The sequence below is a fragment of the Bradysia coprophila genome, assembly GCF_014529535.1.
Source record: "Bradysia coprophila strain Holo2 chromosome X unlocalized genomic scaffold, BU_Bcop_v1 contig_79, whole genome shotgun sequence".
Taxonomy (NCBI): Eukaryota; Metazoa; Arthropoda; class Insecta; order Diptera; family Sciaridae; genus Bradysia; species Bradysia coprophila.
Window position 1 is genome coordinate 1,267,441 of NW_023503370.1, and position 19,430 is coordinate 1,286,870.

Sequence of the window (19,430 nt, forward strand, 5' to 3'; positions counted from 1 at the left end):
GTAATCAGAGAATTTACTGAAATTTGCTAAAATAAATTCAAAAATTAAATTCGGTAAATTTCAGTAAATTTCGGTTAAAATATTTATCAAACCCGAGTCCATCCAACTATCGATTAGATTCAAGTCATAATGTAGAACTTGCTAAGCATTTAAGATTTCACTGTGAATCTGGAAAATGTAAATGTTTTTCAAAAGAAATATATCTATTTAAATGTAAGAACGTGTCTTGTTCACCTCTAAATTTATAAAATTGATTCCAATGTACGAATTGAATTCAAACATCTTGTTCTCAATTTTGTGATTGCTCGTTCGGTAATTGCCCATCGTATCATTTCTTTTAAATCTACCTCGCCAAACTCAAAACTTATTCAAATTCATTCAAATGCCTCAAATCAAATTGCATTTTTTTTTTATCTCGTCGTTATGCGAATTCGTTAGATAAGCGACAAACGAATTTTCACCTTGAACCTCAAGTTTTTATCGTGACAAGCAGACAGACGGTCAATATTATGTATACAAATGTAAATAAACTAACGCCGGTTTATTTAAGGATTTTTTTTTTGGTTCGCTGGGTTATGAAATTTTCTATGTAATATGTACTTCACGTCCATCAGTTATGGATAAATTCAAGCTACGGACTCACTTCAAAACATGAAAAAATGCAATCAATGCATGTATCACGGCATATTTATAACTCAGATACAGTTGTGATGCATAGAATATATTTCCATTTGATTTTCAAGGTTGACCAAGATTAATTCTTATCTATTTAGACGATAAGACTTTATTAAACATCTACTAACGTAAATTCTGCCTGCTGTTTGAAAAAATGTAATAATTTTTGCGCAATTTTTATTTTCGTTTGGCGAAAACATTATTCATAAATCGTTTGATGATTTTGGTTAAACTTAATTTTTTTTATTTTTAAATTCTTGAGTTCCTGACACCTAACTTTTTAACCAGAAGAAAAGAACTTTTTGTATTTATATATTTACGTGCTACTGGTCAGTAAAGTGCAGACCAGAAACGCGTGTAGCACTGTACGTACGAGGTTCCAAATTTTTATTTTGACGAGTAAGAATACAGCCGTCCCCTTCGGGTCGGGCCATGACGTCCCCACTCGTCAAAATAAAAATTTGAAACCTCGGACGTAATGTACTAATAATGTGGTGGCAAGTGTAACAGAGTTAAAGGAAACTTTGCCCATCCGATGTGAAAATTGTCCTAGGTGAATCAGAGGTTGATATTTCAGCTTATGTATAAATTGGGTACTAGATTTTAAGTACGACCCGATTGTGGAATAGTTTTATTTTTCACTCTCTCAACAATGGTATACACAATACAATACAATACAATACACATACAATGGTGAAAAAACGCTCGACAATTATATGCATTATCATAATTGGTAATATAGCTCACGGTATGCTCTTTCTCATTTCGTTTTGATGCATATTCGTGGATCGAACTCGAGGGAAACATTTTTATATTCAGGCAGCCGAAAAACGTCACATTCTCTCGCCACATAGAGTACCAAACCGAAAACAGGTTTTCCCACTTTTTCGTCTAAGTTCTGTCAATTTTTGTTCGGAATGTGACTTCTTGCTGTGTCTGAATATACACCTTTTTGGTCCTAGTGACATAATATACTATTACGCACTACTTTGATCCACTTTTGTACATACTATACTAAAGAACTTGGTAAGATCGCTTCGGCGTTTCGGTCTGTGTATTACTTATTGTTTGTACGAATCGCATCACATTCCTTTCTAATTAACGATTAACGAAAACTTAATCTTTTCCTTGCCTCTTTTTTTTGCCACAGCTCAAACATAGTCGGTTTCAGCTCTTTCCACTAGACAAAACAAAAAAATTCCGAGCTAGTACGTCATGTAGTACTACGTATGTAGTACGCGACGAGCACAGGTCGTGATCTAGCAGCTGATAAACTTTACTATCATGTTCTGTTGCAGCTGTTCAGGCTTTAATGTTCCATGAAAAAAAAAATCGGATAGATAAGGCATGTTTTTTGTTGATGGTTTCTCCACGTGTCAGCAATTCTTCGATAGCTGAGTATGGCGCTTTTGTAGTTTTCAGAATAAGACTTCACGAAACGACCGTATGAAAATAAACTGTATGTATGGGATAAGGACGGATGCTGGTATTAATACCAACTGCGATCAATACTTACAGTAATTATTGTTCTTTTCCAATAAAATGCGATACAAATTGATCAAAATTGTTGCAGAAAATTGCCTATCAATTATATTGTAAATCTTCATTTACCATTATTATCGTAAAGTACTCCATTATTGGCCATTTCTTGTCCACAGTTTTCTTAAAATAGAGAGACTACGCAAGTGACTTATAAGTCGGTTTCAAGCCAAAACCTGAAATATCACTTCTATCTTTACGATAAGTGTCATAGTGTGAAAACTTATTTCCCATGTATCAAGCACATCTGAAGATCATAAGTCACCAATCACCATTATATCGGCATAAACTCTCCAGCATACGAATCATGAATAATTCCATAACCAATTTTGCGATGATCTCAAAATTTGGGTGGAACTTTCGCCAGGTGGCTTATATTTGAACGTGTATAATATGGGTGAATACAATCAATCACTCTTACTCATGAGTGCCGTAGAGAACCAGAAATTCGACAAAATTCGGAAATGATTGTGTGTAGACTGTATTGTATGACATATGCAAAAGTTGCTATATGTTTAACTATTTCTACAACTTGACAAAACATACAACAAAACGAGAGAGTAAATACTCTGACTAACAAATTGATATTGAGAATTCTGTTCAAACTCTTCATTCACTTCCTTACCACCAATATAGTAAATTGTTTTTCTATCGGGTCAAAAACCTCTTCATCACGGACAGAAACATAATTAAAAGAAAAAAAAAATAAAAATCAGTTCATGATTTAACTTATAAACTAGAACTGTTGTAACAAAATGCACCAAAGCAATTGAGAAAGGGAAATTTAAATTGAAATAAGTAATTGTTTACAGTGGATCGATATAAAAAAGCATGTCGCGTGTACCGCTTTTTAATAAAACGTTTAAATGTTGTTTGCGATTTTTTCTTCTTCAATCTGATAATCTGCATTTTTGTTGCTTGTTGAAGAAAATTATTAGGGATTCCATCTTCGGGGCATAACACATTTTTCTCATTAATTTTAAAGCTTCTCAAGCCATCCGATGCGAACACCTTAACGTTAGGAGGGACTTTGACGGAAAGGTACGGACCCAAAGTAGAGTGCTTTCCCTTTCAATTCTTTTATGATCAGAGCGAGAAGTCCGAAGACCAGTTAATTATAACTTTTTCATTGCATTTTTCCATATAATATTTTGACATACACCGCAATGCAAGTTAAAATAAGTGGTCTGAATTAGTCGTTGTAAATATATCTTATACATAGCAACGAGAAAAAGACTTCATTCACACTATCTCCAGTGAAATTTTAGATAGATTCTTTCGGGTCGACATGTGTAGCTATAGCAAGTGCGATCTGTCTGTATGTGCCTAAATTGAAGAACAGATGAAATACCAAGTTCAACTTTCAAATGTACTTGTTTAAATGATTCTTCGAACCACAAAATGGAACACTGAACTCGAACCGTTTTCGAACTAATTAAATTAATTATTGGTCAATATCTGCAAGACTTATTTTGATCAATTCCCTAGACAATAACCAGATCGATGAATGTCCCTCTCAACTCAGAAATGCAGAGAAAATGCAATGGCAATTTCTGCTGCGATATTCGGCTTAATTCTTTTATTTGATAGTGAATACAAAGACAAAGAATTAACCGAGAGAAAATGTAGTGGCACATTGCCAAAATTATTTCTCAACGTTCCTTTTCGCACAAATATTTTGAATCTACTTTTGATTCTTAATTTGTCGTTTTTGCACAAGTACGGTTTGTCAAAGACACCATCTTACACATGCCTGTGTTCTTGTCTTGCTGGAGAAATGCATATTGTGCAACTGATACACAAACTATATTACTGCTTACTCGGCTAACCTGAAATTTCAGGTATAAGCAAACATCAAGCAAGAAGTGCGGAACGATGCTGTTGACTAGGGATATCCTCGTTCGGATTTTTCAAGCGCTCAAAAACAAAATTGCCGTCATTTACATGAGGGGCTTAGTGAAAAATTAATGCAAAAGAATTCTTTTGTATAAAACTTTCACTTAGTCTCTTATGCAAATTACGGCACAAAAGTTCTGCAAAATCCGACAATTTTACCCAAATTTCCATCCGTGTACTGATGAGGGAAGGAAAACCACGGGGGCTCTGTGTTCCTCCTAAGTAGTATAAAGCAAGATGTCATACATGTTTCTTGTATTGAAAATTCGAGTAAAAAAACAACTTTTCAGCATGACATATAATAAACATAATAATATTACGCTCTAGACGGACAGGACATTACCATTTTAAAATCCTCTTACATCAGTTTTATCATAACATCTATTGACTGGGACTGTTATTATTTATCCAATTTATTATAATAACAATAACTAACTGAACTACAGTGAACGACATCTCAAATGTCTCACTGTCAAATTTTTCTGAGAATTTTATTGTGTCATTGCAAATTCACAATGACATTCTCTGAAAAAAATGACAGTGAGACATTTGAGATGTCGTTCACTGTAGCAACAATCTTCTGTTAAATGGAAATATCGAGAGAGTAGGAAAAAAAACACGAAAAAAATGCGGTGGAATATAAATTTGTGAAATAACTGATAATGATGAACACAACCCACATAATATAGAGATAATAATTGTTTCCAGGGTCCATATAGATCCAATTGCGAGGTAGTCTCAAGTTTGAATTAGTAAGTTTTTTTTTGTGTCATTTTTCCGTGACTTGCTGTTATACATTTATTTGCAATAAAATGAGTTAATCATTACATTTCATTACATTCAATTATTATTAGCAGTATATAGCAACACTGTAGTTACTTTATCGAGACTGAATAATTGAAACGGATTAACTTTTGTTTCCTCATATGTAAATATGGCGTTTAAATATTCTAATACTATGCGCAATATACGGTTGCGTACATCATTTTTCTGTATTGATAAGATTGATAGAATCGACCCAGTTAATTCTTACAACAAAAAAAAACCGTTATGCACCAAGAAGGCAAAATAAACCGTTTCAATATTTTTTTTAAATTTTAAAGCAAAATTAAATCAACCGCAGCATTGTGCGCGATTGTGACTTCTTTATCAAAGTTCATTTACCTAATAATTGCTAATATATTTATAAAATTACCTAATTATCTAATCTGTACAAAAGTTGATTACATTGTATTTTTGTACAAATGTTCTTCGTAATTTAATACAAAATAAGAATATTGCAATTGTGATACGAAATGTGCAATATACTTTTAATCTGTCCCATTATACTTTAATAATTGTCACACTTAGCTTTTTTGTTGCAAGCAAAAAAGATAACGTATCAACAACTCAGTTGATACAGATTTTTATTTTTTTTAGCTGTACTAAATGTAATTAAGGACATGTTATGGAGGTTATCATCCACAATGATATTTCTACATTTTAAATGTCTTCTTTTTTTCTCTCGAATGAATTTATTTATTAAAATTAGATTACAGATTTGAGCAAATGCGTGCATACAGGTCCTTGTAGCTGCCTTCTAAAAATAGTTCATTTATTGTGCAAACATACAGTTTGAAAAACCATTATGTGCTTAAACCAATGCCATTTCTTATCGTCATTGTAGCACAAATCTTATTCAATGATTACAAATATTATTTCATAATCAGCTTTAGAAACGGCTAGCATTATTTAAGAAAAAAAAAAATTTCGAGCTATTAGCGAGGAAAGAAAATTATCTTAGAATATTATCTTTTCGATTGAACGGAAGATGTCAACGGTCCACAGTGTCGAGTTGGGCTGGAAATTTTATTTAGTAAAGCACTGAGAATTTCCGGAATTTACCAAAAAAATTTACTGAAAAAGTTGTTCGGCAAATTTAAGTTAAGGTTGGTAAACTTCGGCGATTTTCGGTAATTTCAGTTAATAAAATAGGCTTTGAATAGAAAAAGTTGCGATATTTTAGTACCACCCAGAGTGAAAAACTTTTTCGGGTCCAACCAATACGGAAATGAAAAAATTACAGATTTATCGATAATACATCAACGACAGACAGAAACATAAGATGCATAATTGTCTCGTTCACGGCCACTGTTTTTGGTTAGCAAGTACTGAAGAAGAGGGAGGGCTTTGTTTTAAATTTTGTATTATGACGCTGTATAAAAGTGCTGCAGCGAGTACTTTAATCAGTCTCTTTGCAAGCGTCGTGCGGGTGATCAGTTTGGTAAAGGTGATAAATTGTTTTGTTCCTTTTCTTGCAATCACAATTTTGAGCATTACATACAACGTTTTTCAGTCAATTTCAGAACACAATTGCATAAAATCCGTGTTCTATTGTGTTCGGCATATGATACATTATTTTCACATGAGAGTAACACGATTATAAAAATTTTTGTTTTTTAAAATGTTTGTTTCATCTAAGTGTTACGACTGATAAATTTCTGTTATTTTCTGCAATTTTTCCATGACTTTCTTCACCTCTCATCAGATTTATCAGCTGTAACGAAGTCCATTTTTTCAACTAGTGATTTAGTGCACTAGTGATTTGGTGCACCAGTGCACTTAAAGACACTGACTATAATAAGTAGCGCGGACTTTACACTAACCAAGTGATTTCTCTTGAACGACCCTAACACGTGAAATTTGTTCAGACAAACTAACGGTTCCGAACCGGAAGCATGCGACGGATTTCCCAGCATGAAAATCCATTTGTAATGAAAATACTGTAAAATCTGTGTAAAGTGTCTCGGTCCACCAAAATAACCGAGATACTTCTAAAATTCTGAAAAATGTTCAACATGAACTAGAGCTTAATTATTGGAAAAATTGTTTCAAACGAGCAATGGGTTCGCGGTAAATATTTTTTATATTCATTTACTAGCGTATTCCCAGTAACATTGTTAATCTCAATTGTTTAACGCATACATGTCTGCACTTTAACTCAAAATTAATTAGATGAAAAACGGAACAGAAAAGATTTCTTTGTCAAATAAAATGCACAATTACACAATGGGAAAGCTAAATATTTAAAGAAGATTACAGATAAGTCTACAAACAATCAGAATATAGAATAGGAACAGGGTCGCTCAGTGAATTGCAGAAAGGGGTGAACAGGTTATAAATGTTACTACAAAATGACATCACTTAACCCTCAATTTAAATATCATTCACTGTTGTTTGCAGCGACATTATGCATTATGTGAGACTAGATTTCCAGCTTCTTGAACATAAAAAATATGTCTGGAGAAAAGAATTCGAATTGCAAAGATTTTTTTAATAAAAGCTGATTAGGTTAAACAAACAAAAAAAAAATTGCACTTTCTGTTCAGAGAATATCTGTTGCCACGAGACAAGTAAATTAAATGAATTACCTAAATTAGTCGCGAAAATACCGAAAACAGATCAAATGCAAATATCAACAGTTACTGTTACGAAACAGTTTTTGAACGATTTTTTTTATTCATTCTGTTCGTATCACTTGTGACCCAGGTTATACGGCATCATAATTTGTAAACAAATATTAATTAAAATGTATTTTCGCTTTTTAAAATAAATTATATGCGAGCAATTAAAAAAAACTTTTTAATGATAATTAATAAAATTTTTTCCACGTGATTTGTTGATGTACTCAGTGCATCAGACAATTGTGTACCAAGACATGTTGTAAATTCAATCAAATTTTGCTTACTATGCTACGGTTTACATATAATAATTCCTTGTACATCATGGAGTTTTCCTCAATCAATTCAATTTGTGGCTGTGACATTTTTAATTAAGACGAACATTTCGATTTTACAATTTGGTATGTGGAAAAAATTTGTAATTCTTTTTTTAAAATGAAGACTAGGGACAGGTCCGGCAGGGAATATTTTAGAAAATCGGTTTCTCAAAGATTTACTCAAAAAAAATATTTTTAATAGTTTTACATTTTTCAAAACTTTTTCTAATTTTAAAGGATTTCTCAAAAATAATCCAGGAAATGACCTAAAATCAAAGAAGTTATATGAACAGTTAAATGCTGAAAGTGAACGTGTAACATTAGCGATTTATAACAAAAATGAAATTTAATTCATTTATTCATTCGACTCAAAAACTTCTATTAACACCTTAAACCTATAAAGCTAAATCGATGAAATTTCAACTTTATTATAATTCGCTAATGTGACGTATCTACTTTCGGCGTTTATCTATTCATATAGACTGATAGATAGAGAACAGATAATAGAAGATCAAGCTGAATGTGCAAGTTTTCTGTTCTGAAACTTTAAAAATTCAAGAAATTCTAGCAAAAGACGACCCCCGTATATCGATTTGTCTCGTTGACTGCAAAAAATCGCTCAAGGTATTGATCTCCCCATTTTCTTTGTTTTTCATATTCTCCTTCCATCAGTCTTTGGCTAAAATGCGGAACTGATAAAAAAAACGAAATGAGTCTGTGATTGTCTAAGTACAATCCACACCAATTAGGTTGAGGAAGATAAAAGCAACATGCGTATATAACTAATGTGCATGCACATAACTATTCTCGCCGATAAAATACATTATACAAATAATATGTTGTATTGCATATTATATAAAAAGCTTTTTGTATTTAAATTTTCTTATTTCGTTTATGTCCATATTGAATTGCAATGTTTAAATTAAAATAATAAACAATTTAAATACAAAAAAAATGTTATTCGTGAGTTCAAAGTAGCAATAAAATAATAACGACTGCACCTTGCAAATATAGTATATATACGCAATTTGAATTAGCACTGGTATTAAAAGTATAAAAAGTAATTACATTTGTAATTATTACAATTAAACTAAAAAAAAATCGAGACCTTTCTGTTGAAGGCACGTTAGCCTTAGATGCAATTAAAGCAACTTTAACTCCCAATTAGTTGAGATTTCTGAGGTTTGTCCGATGAATCTATTTCTGATTCTAATAATAATTAGTTTAATTTCATCGTTTATTTTCAACTCGATTCTAATTTTGTGTGTCACATGGATGCATTTCCGAATCGTTTATCTATGCACGGGTTGCCTAATATACTGTGTGCAATGCGCGCACCGTGTATCTATATCGTTTACTTTCGCCGTTTCTCAGACAATTAAATCAACTAACCATTTCACATGAACACATGCCATTAAAAAACATTTTATTATAGTTAGCAATAGCAATTGTACCTATTGGGTCACACAAACAGAAAAATTTTTGATCTAATTAATAAAAAATGCATACAAAATGCATATAATACACTCGTTTAATTACATTGTGAATATTGTAATTACCAGTATATGGTTGTCTAGTTGTTGTTGTTTTTTTTTCTTCTGTGAATTTTTTCCATTTATTACCAGGTGTGTCAGATGGTGTAAATGGAAGGAAATGGCAATGCGTTAAACGTAAATATTTCCTGAATATTATTTTCAAGGGCGCAATTGTCTTTTGTAAGAAATTGATAGTTAGATTTGTGCTTATGTATTTAAAATAGGCTTGAATGGTAGAACGGGCGGACATTCGATTTGCTGTTGTGGTTTTTTTTATTTATCAAGGCTCGTTACAACAACAACAAAAAGGGTCTCTGTCAAGTCGAAAGGGTTGAAGTTCACTAACAGAAAAGTGGAAGGCTTCGATTAGGGAGTATCAAACGGCCATATGTGTTCCATACATTTTTAATATCAAATTGGTAATTAAAGTAAATTATCAGTCTGTAACGCACAGACTGCTACTTAATATTTGTTTTAATTGCTGCCATGAAAAAAAGTGTCTGTTCTGCAAATATGCGTCTTTAGGATATTGTAACGTTCGACCGCATGCAGCCCCAAATGCAATTGCCAAAATGGCATATCACATACGCGCTTAATAATAATATTAAACAAATGACTATTTACTTATTCATCTAATAATATGTTAGTAAAACAAAACCCAGTTAATATTGAATACAATTAGTATTTGCATTGATTTTACCGCAAAAGCAATGCTGGAAGCGACAGGTAGACCCCCATGATAAAATGTTCGTACATCAAATTGTATATCTGAAACTCTCAAATCAATGCATTTGATCTGGAACGGTGTATCCATAGAAAATGTCAATAAATGTTCGCCATTTAATTTCAATTACTTAAATTATATTACATTGTCTGCGTCCGTTTACATATTTATTCAATTTCGATTTGGATGTACGGTTCTGAGTTAATGTTTATTCCGGGCAGTATTTCATTCTACAACTTTGTACACACATGCTAAATTACAAAACCTCCAAAACCGATTTGGTACTAATAGTTTTGCTTTCGTCGTTTATGGTTGTTAAATTAAACCAACTGTTGCACAACTATCCAAGAATTTTGATTGTATGTATATATATATATATATATATATAAATATATATATATAGACAGTTGGTATAATGGTATATATACAGCCTGGTATGTTGTATGACAACACCATTGTACTGAACTTTCATGCAATACCTTCAACTGTATTAAAGACAATAATTGTTTGAACAATGATTGCGGTATAGATTTCTTAAAACTTTCCAGTGAATTCTTAAAATTACCTCAGATTCTTGGATTATATTCTGACTGTGTGTGAAATATGATTTTGTGCCTTAACCTATTGTGGTTTTTAATATAAAAAGAAATCGAGTGAGGGTGTAAACTGTACTTTAATGAAATGAGTTACATATTAGGGAGATTGTGATTTTCACTTTTAGTTGACGTAAAACTTGAAAATTTTAAATTTATATACTATAGAGAGTCATATACTTTGTATGGAGAAATTAGCTATAAATTCCACGTTCTAAGTGAAAATTGTAAACTCCATAATATCGAGAAACCTTCGAAGACGAGCCAAATAAGCCGCAAATGTCGTTGCCGCTACATTCGTAGATTCTAAGAATCTTTACCAGTTTTAACTCTTCAGAATAATTTACAGACATAAACTTCTTAGTCTTTGTCTGATTATTCTGAAGAATCCCTTTATCAAACTGCTTCGGCTGATGTAACATCCGCTTTGGGATTATTTTTCTTTTCACATTAAACAGTTTCATTCGATAGAATAATTGCGATTTTTCAATTTAAATACGCATGCACAAACTAGTAATCATCGTCGTCTTCATGACAGATTGAACCCTTTTCACATTCAGTATATCGCCCTGGAGGACTGCCTGTCTATTTGTAGATTTCCCACAATATACTCTGTGTGTGTGTATATATTCCATTCATTTGTAATTTGTTCGCAATAACTCTACCAATAATAATCTTAAGATCATGATTGTGCATTGAGAGGCGCTCTCTCTCTGTCCATTCATTCATGAAAATTCATACATTAAATCCTGTTGTCGCCGGTCAAGTCCAAGGTCATAGTAAATTTTTCTTTTCTAATAAGCATTCCGGAAACAAAACCCATAATACACTCATGTGTGCACATAATGCATATAATATACCTATATTATAACCATAACACCGAACCATAAAACGGTCACATTTATGCACTTCATCTATTCGAATAACAAACTAAAAAAAGTCAACAACAGCTCACACAATATACACAACACTCATATGTCTAATATAGATTCATATTCACTTATTGGTTCAATCTACTGCACTGAACAGCACAAACTCACACTGACTATATGGCTATTGATGCAATGATTCCCTATTTTATTATTTTATCTCGTTTCCAGTTAGTAAATATCAAATTGTATGTTTGTTTCAACGTAGGAATAACATATAATCGGAATGGAGCAGCTTAACTAAAACTTTTATGTAATAATGAAAGTAACAGAAAAATGATCTATCTTCTTCCTATCCTCCGATGCATGGACTATATTCAGCAACGTACGTTCGTTCATCTACTTGTTAATTTAAAATTTATGATGTGCTACTTGCAAAGAAAAAAGTGCATTGCATTTATTATGTGGTTGTGCTCCAACAATTTCCGTATAATGCTGTGACTAAAATGCTATTGATGCACTTGAAATATTTTTCTTTATTTCTTTTTTTTATTTTTCACTCATCATTGTATCAAGGTTGTATATGGTTATATACATACGTACCGTAGCATAATATTATTTGTATAAATAGATATATGTTGTGCACCTAACTGTTGCTCACTTGCATTGAATCTATTTCGAAAATCGATTTTTTTTTTCGTTTCTGTTTGCCTTCCACATGTATCGGGTCTACTTAAAGGAATGCCCACAATACGAATTCAATTTGCTGATAAATTGTAATATTATTTTGTAATTGTAATTTTATCCTTTGCCAGTAGCAATTCGTTTAGGTTCATCAATTTCACATTACTCATTGGTTTGCATAGAATTTTAGCAAGAACAGGTTAGCCGCTATTGGCTGTTTTATTAATGGTTCCGAGAAAAGTAGAGCTACTGAATGTGTCGAGATCGAGGGGGAAATGACTTGGGAAAGTCGTGTGACAGAATGTCCCCATTTAGCCGCACTTGCTACGAGGGGCTACTCACTCTAAATGATGACACCGGCTCCAAGGAAATGTTCATACAAAAGGAAACGTCCGGTGAAAATGCCAAAGAAATAAGACAATGATGACACACCATTTTGGTCTGTGAATGATCCCTCGCTCAACTACGTCTTCACTTCACATTTGCTCGACATTTATTCAGACTTACTTCAATTTTGTCATTTATATCCATATTGAATGTGACTGGGTTTACCCGAGTAGTCTCCCGCTGATACATATATCGAGCCACGCAGATGATTAGCTCAATTTCGCGGAGCATTCATACAATGAAAAGATAGGTTTAGGACTGTAACTGGACAATGTATCAGACAAATTTTGGCACTGTAAAAAAATTGGGACAAAATTTACATGCAAAATAGTATTCTATTTGACAGCTATCACTGCTATCACTCATGCTTGCAGTGCGTTGATTTCATTTTTATATTTTCTTTCAGCTGGTCAATCGGTCATAATATTGGTCTAGTTGTATATCATTCTCGTAACATCTCTTGACAAATGTTGCAATTTACATCTTTTTTGTCCTAATCAAACGGAACACAAATTTATGAAACACTATAACAAAGAAACGCGTTTCGTTTGATTGTTTCTAAGGAAGCGAATTAAATTAGACATGATATTTGAATGGTAACATTAATGGGGCTAAATATTTAAATTTATTGTGGACATGTGTGTATTATATAGTAAACGAAAGACTGGCGTGCGTTACTACCGCTAACCGTTTCTCTCTACTCTCGTTCGAATATAATAAAATTTACGATGTACAAAGCAACATTTAAATTGAATTTCATTTGTATATAATTCTATATTTGAACCACACTCTATAACGATAACTAAAACTACTAAAATTGAACATATTTATTTGGAAATGTTTCAATAAACTTTATTATATTATACATCGACTCGCTAAAATGATCATCTTCAAGGTTTTATTTTAAAATTTTATATACGAGAATTGTCATTATCATTGCACAAATATTCACTTTTTGTTAGTGAAAATAGCCACATGCTTACAAATATAATACTAGTACACTCACGGCAATATATATGCAATGTATATATTATGCACTGGTAGTGCAATGTGTGTGTAGGTTTTTATTTAGCATAATTGAAGCAACGATATATAAAATTGTAAATATAAACTTTGTAATTTCTAATTACTGGTTTGACTGGTGTCTTTATATGGTTTATAATGAATACTTTTTTATGAATTGTGCATAATTAAGGTAGACTGATGCGTTAAATTATATATTGAATTTCGGATCAATTGTCTTATTATATTGTTGCGATACGTCACGAATTAATTCTTAAGTATATTGGCATAACGTTGGACAGGTCACTGACCTTCAAAGCAAACAGTTCGCGTATAGTGATCAAAATCGAACGAAGAATTAGCTATTCCAGAAAATTAATCGGAGCATCTTGGGGTACCGATGCTGGCATGTTTCACGTACTCCAGCGAAATTCTTGCCAAATTCGGTGTGGTGAGGCTGAAGATTGTAAATACAGATGTGACTAATCTCTCGTTGAATGATGTTCTACGAGTGGTCTATTCCAGAAAATATTTTATTGAATTTTCGGGAAAGTTAATATGATTCATTTGCGCTTTTCTTGAAATATCAAGTTAAAACAGTCATTTCAGCCATTTAGGCGAGGGCAAATCAATTTCTATTTAATTACCTCAATTACCGGATCAATTCATCTAATTGTCGGATTCGCTCTACTTCCTTTTTATTCCGTTCAATTTCTTTCAATTCCCTTTCCATTTCTATAGGTAGATCCTGTCAATTTCTTTCAATTTCCATTAATTCCTGTCAATTCCTTTCAATTCCGTTTAATTACCGGGTACCGGGTTCTCCGGCAATTTCGAGCAGTATGTGTAATCAATTACCCGAGTGGTTTCCCCCTCGCATTTAGGTGTTGCAACATGTTGTATACCTGGTACTACAGCCTATTTTAAGGGAAATATTTTCTTGAAAACTTTCTCGAATTTCTCGAAACAATTTTTTTGAGAAAATTAAGAAAGTGACGTTAGTTCAAGAAAAAGAAAAACGCGGTACAATTTGAATATTTGAATATTTCGTACCAGGCACATCACCTGAATGGCTGAACAAGGCTTCATCCATAGAATGGAACAAGATCTAAGTAACCTTCCGACTTACACAGATCTAAACGAGCTACCCGATTCTTTTCGATCTGATATCTTGTCATCCTCTGTGGTAAACTGTAAATGATATCGTTTTTCCCTACTGTTCAGACATGTCCTAAGCGAGTGTTCAGAATATGGGGTAGGTAATTGCACCGATAATCAATCTTTTCGTATTTGATATTCCAAGAAAAGTGTCGATCACACTGAATCGTATATGAAGACGGCGCAAAATATGCAATGTGCATCATCTTTATTCAAATATAACTGGGTAGATTAAGGGAATTGTAATTGGGATCAATCAATGGAACACATTGTGACTGAAAACATTAACAAAAAAAATTGGTGGACGATTGGTTTGTACCGGTTGGACGAATGTGCAATGCGTTTTTGAAATCCTTTTTTGTACAATATCTTAGAGATTGATATACACGATGCCATACGATAATCGTAATCTCAATATTTACTTGAGCAATCCATTCCGCTTGAACAAAATATAATGCTACTTTTGCCTATATAATATATAATTTACCACAGTCTTGACAACGTGACATTATTAATACATTTCAAAATTTATATTAAATGGCATTTGTCGCAACAAAAACAGAAACAGAGTTAGAGGCACTTTTTCACGCATATTGCGTTTGCTATTATAGTCGTGCGTTATATCGGTTATACGATTTTAATATTAATTTTCTCGTTATTAATAAATTGGAATGGGTGTTGATTTGGACTACGTTCAATCGACAAAAATGAAATTCATGTACAAGCTGTCTTGACTTCTCTTACAGTTTTAATTAGGGAGAAACATTAAAAAGAAAGACTGTACGCTTTGCTTGTTTTACAACTAGAAATTAATTTCGAAACCACTAGTACATATTGTTTTCACACTTGTTCATAACACGGTTAATCGCCAGTGTAAAAATCGCGTGTATACGTGTAGCGTAGCGTAAGATGTGTGTAGCGAATATTGCAACATTGAAATGCAATGCACTTACCTTAGAACGTTCTGACGAAGAAGAAAAAATCAAAAAAGGATTTGTCTAAATATTGCAATTGAAGTGATATAAAATTTAGCGATTTAGAATTTCGCTTCAAGTAATGCCTTGTACAACTATTTACAGGGCCTATTTTACGAAAACATGTTTCTCAAGTTTCTGAAAGTTTCCAAAATGTTTCTTAAAGTTTCTTAAGGCCAGTTCATGGTCGCATGTATCGCAAAAATGTATGCGAGTATGAACTGGCCTTAAGGAAACTTTTCTAGAAACTTTAGGGAACTTTGAGAAACTTTAAGAAACTTTAGAAAACTTTTCAGAAACATTTTGGAAACTTTCAAAAACTTGAGAAACATGTTTCCGTAAAATAGGCCCTGACTATTTACGAAGCTACTTACTACCGAAACTGGTTGTTAGTAAATTTAACTAAAAACTGCTACATTTTCAACTTGAACTTTATTTTCCTGACACATTTTCAATAGCGACAGTCGAAGTCAACATTAATTAGTTCCATTACTTTAAAATGAATTCGATGCAATTATTGCATTCGAATACGAATGTGAAATGTGATACAGAAATAGTGCATCGCAGGTCTGTGCGATTAATGCTAGAAATTTTATTTCTGGAGTATAATTTCTTGATCTGAGTCCAAGACGAAGTTACCGAAGCTTGTTGTTTCCACCAAAATGATCTGTGTTCGAGTCCGGTGTCAGACAGTTCCACATGAAATCTTTATAGCGATTATATCGCATTGGTAACGCCCTTAGGTTCAATCAAGCTCCATAATTTGGGTAGTTTCAGTGTGTTGGTGGCTGCAACGATGTACACACTAAATGGCTCGTATGACGTAACCCAAATGCGATGAATTTGTGTTCATAATGTCTGGCCTATATTCAGGCGAGATATCACCTAACCTAGGCACCTAAGCAAATACTCTCAAGATGAAAGCTCCAGAAATGAAAAAATGGCAGTTCTTCAATCATTTCGGGTTTTCTTTACTATTTTTAATTACAGTGAACGATATCTCAAATGTCTCACTGTCAAATTTTTCTGAGAATTTTATTGTGTCATTGCAAATTCACAATGACATTCTCTGAAAAAAATGACAGTGAGACATTTGAGATCTCGCTCACTGTAGTTAGAAGTGATTTTAATCAAATTCCACTTGGGAATATTTGGAATATCGATTTTAATAACAAAATGATGGTCTCAAAGCATCTGTATGTGTAAATAATGTGAAATTCTACAAGTTTCGTGCCCAGTGCAGTGCTGTTTTAAAACGTTATTATCATTCGTTTCATAAATTATTTTAAACATTTTTTTCTGCAATTTGGTGATGAAAGGTCCAAACTTTAATATTTTGCAGTCCAACACGTGTCTCAATGTGAATTCCGTTCAATAATGATTACACAAACTGAGGTTTATTTTATAAAAAGGACACTGTTTACATGAAGCTTCCAACAGATGGTTTGTTCAGTATGTAGTATGCCCCCTTAAGCCGGTGGTCCAAACGGCACTTGTTATTGGCTGTAAAAGGCTGGTAGTGAGGTCACTAAACGAAAAAATCGAGATCTTAGATTTGATTTAATTTATCTAGGGACTCTCTTTGGCAACACACTTTCCTTAATTTGGCCAAAAAAAGTAGTTTTGATAAAATTTGGGAAAATTGTGGAAAAGTTTAAGAAAATATGGGAGAATACGGGCATGTAACGACGTTGTTACGTTTATTGCACAGAGCGAAAAATACTCTTTACCGATTCGCAGAAAGAAAGTCGATATTTTTCTTAAAAATGACATCAGAAATAAGTTGTGTACACATATTCAATATGCCAAAGAGCACTCAGCGGGGAAGGTATCAATTAAATTAAATTAATTCCCACTTCATGATGACACAAAGTCTTTCAAGCACAAAATCAAAAAAAAACATAATCACAACGAACTCACAATAATTAATAAGCACTATATTAACAAAATCAACAATCCACACTATTTTGTAATAGAACAGCAATACTGTGACCGACAGTGCATTCGATAGTTTGCTTGCAGAAAGTTCCATGTACATTTTCATTTAATTTATCACAAGTGGGAGGGTAATTGATATGCACATAATTATATATTAGTGAACTGATCGTTTCAGAGCGTATGTTCATTTTGTTTCCATTAAGAGTTTGCGATCCCGTAATGGTAGTTTCTCGATTTTTAGTATAAGAATGGATGAACTGACCAAATGATTCGACCACGGAATCATTGTAACTCAATCGGGTCTTTTACTATTTCGATCATTCAAGCCACTCGACTCCAGAGTCTGCAAGCCATTCACAAGTTGCAAACCATTAACTTAAAGTAACCGAAATTCGAACGTTACGATTATTCTAGCAAATCTTGCACAATCTGCTGTGTCGACGCGGAAAAAAGATGATTAAAAAAAAACATCATCCCGTTTACATTTGTATGTGATTTTCCGGTAATTGTAGAAGAGCTTCATCCTTGTGAAAAGCTTTTTCGATGTCATCCGTGGCATTAGACAAGAGTTGATGTAAATTAAGTATAGATGATTGAAAGGCTATAAGACTAATATCATTAATTCGACAATCTTTATTTCCTTTGGAAAGTCTCATGTCAACTAGAAAAGAAACTTAAGTTTTTTTTGAAAATTTTTGAAAACTTGAGAATTATTTCTACAGAAAAATCCTCAAAATCGAAGAGAATCCTAAGAAAAATACAAATCCTTGAAAAACCAAGAAAATAATAAAAAATCAGAAGGAAAATACTGAAAAATTGAAAGTCCAGCAATAATGGTCAAGAAAATCCTCCTAAAATCATTGAAAATCCTCAGGTGATTTTCTTTCTGAAAATCCTTTGTCAACAAAACTTCCCCTTTGCAGCACAGATTTCATTTGGATTCAGTAAAGTAATTCTTTGAAATCCACTTTTTTTTTAACAACGGTCACAATCGTTAAAATCAATGTTGGTGTTGTATTCTAAACGATAGCTTCGGAATCCAAAAACAATGCTTTAACAAGATCAAAAAGTATGATTAAACGGGAAATTTTCTATAAATAACAAACAATTTCACTTATTATATAGGACGGATTATGAATATTATATGCAAATAAAACGTTTCTCTCGCACTCTTTCGATTGACTCAGAAGTTTACGTAGATAATGACTTATGATGCCGGTTGATCGAATGCAGAACCACCATAATGTTTACTTTCGGCACAACGACATATTTAATTCCACTTATAACGAATATAAGTCAACTGTGAAAAGTCTGTACCCGTTTTAAACTGTTTTCTTTGTTTTCTTTTAATCCTTTCCTTTCTTCTCTTAACTTATTTCTTTAAATTCAATTAATTATTTTTTTTTTTTTTGAAGTACCTTTTCTTCAGTTCAATGTATAACTGGGCCTAGGCCTGTCCATTGTACCTATAAATAAATAAATAAATTATATTCTCTTATAACTTAATCAATACGATACTGAGCATCTTGTGGAAATTTGCAGTGTAGTGTAGGTAGAACTCATATTGTATCGTACGAGTCTGACCATATTGACCGAACGAGAAACGAGTATAAGCTTTTCGAACTTATGAGACTTTGTGCTTTTAAGATACAAATGGTAAGCTTGTTACTGATCAGTTACATACAATGACACAGCTCTG

The 19,430-nt window shown here is 32.7% G+C and overlaps 1 protein-coding gene across 5 annotated transcripts in view; it reads left to right on the forward strand.

Annotated features, from left to right (window-relative positions):
* Positions 1–19,430, forward strand: part of LOC119070423 (protein doublesex) — a 115,776-nt gene that overhangs the window by 23,178 nt on the left and 73,168 nt on the right. The window lies entirely within an intron of this gene.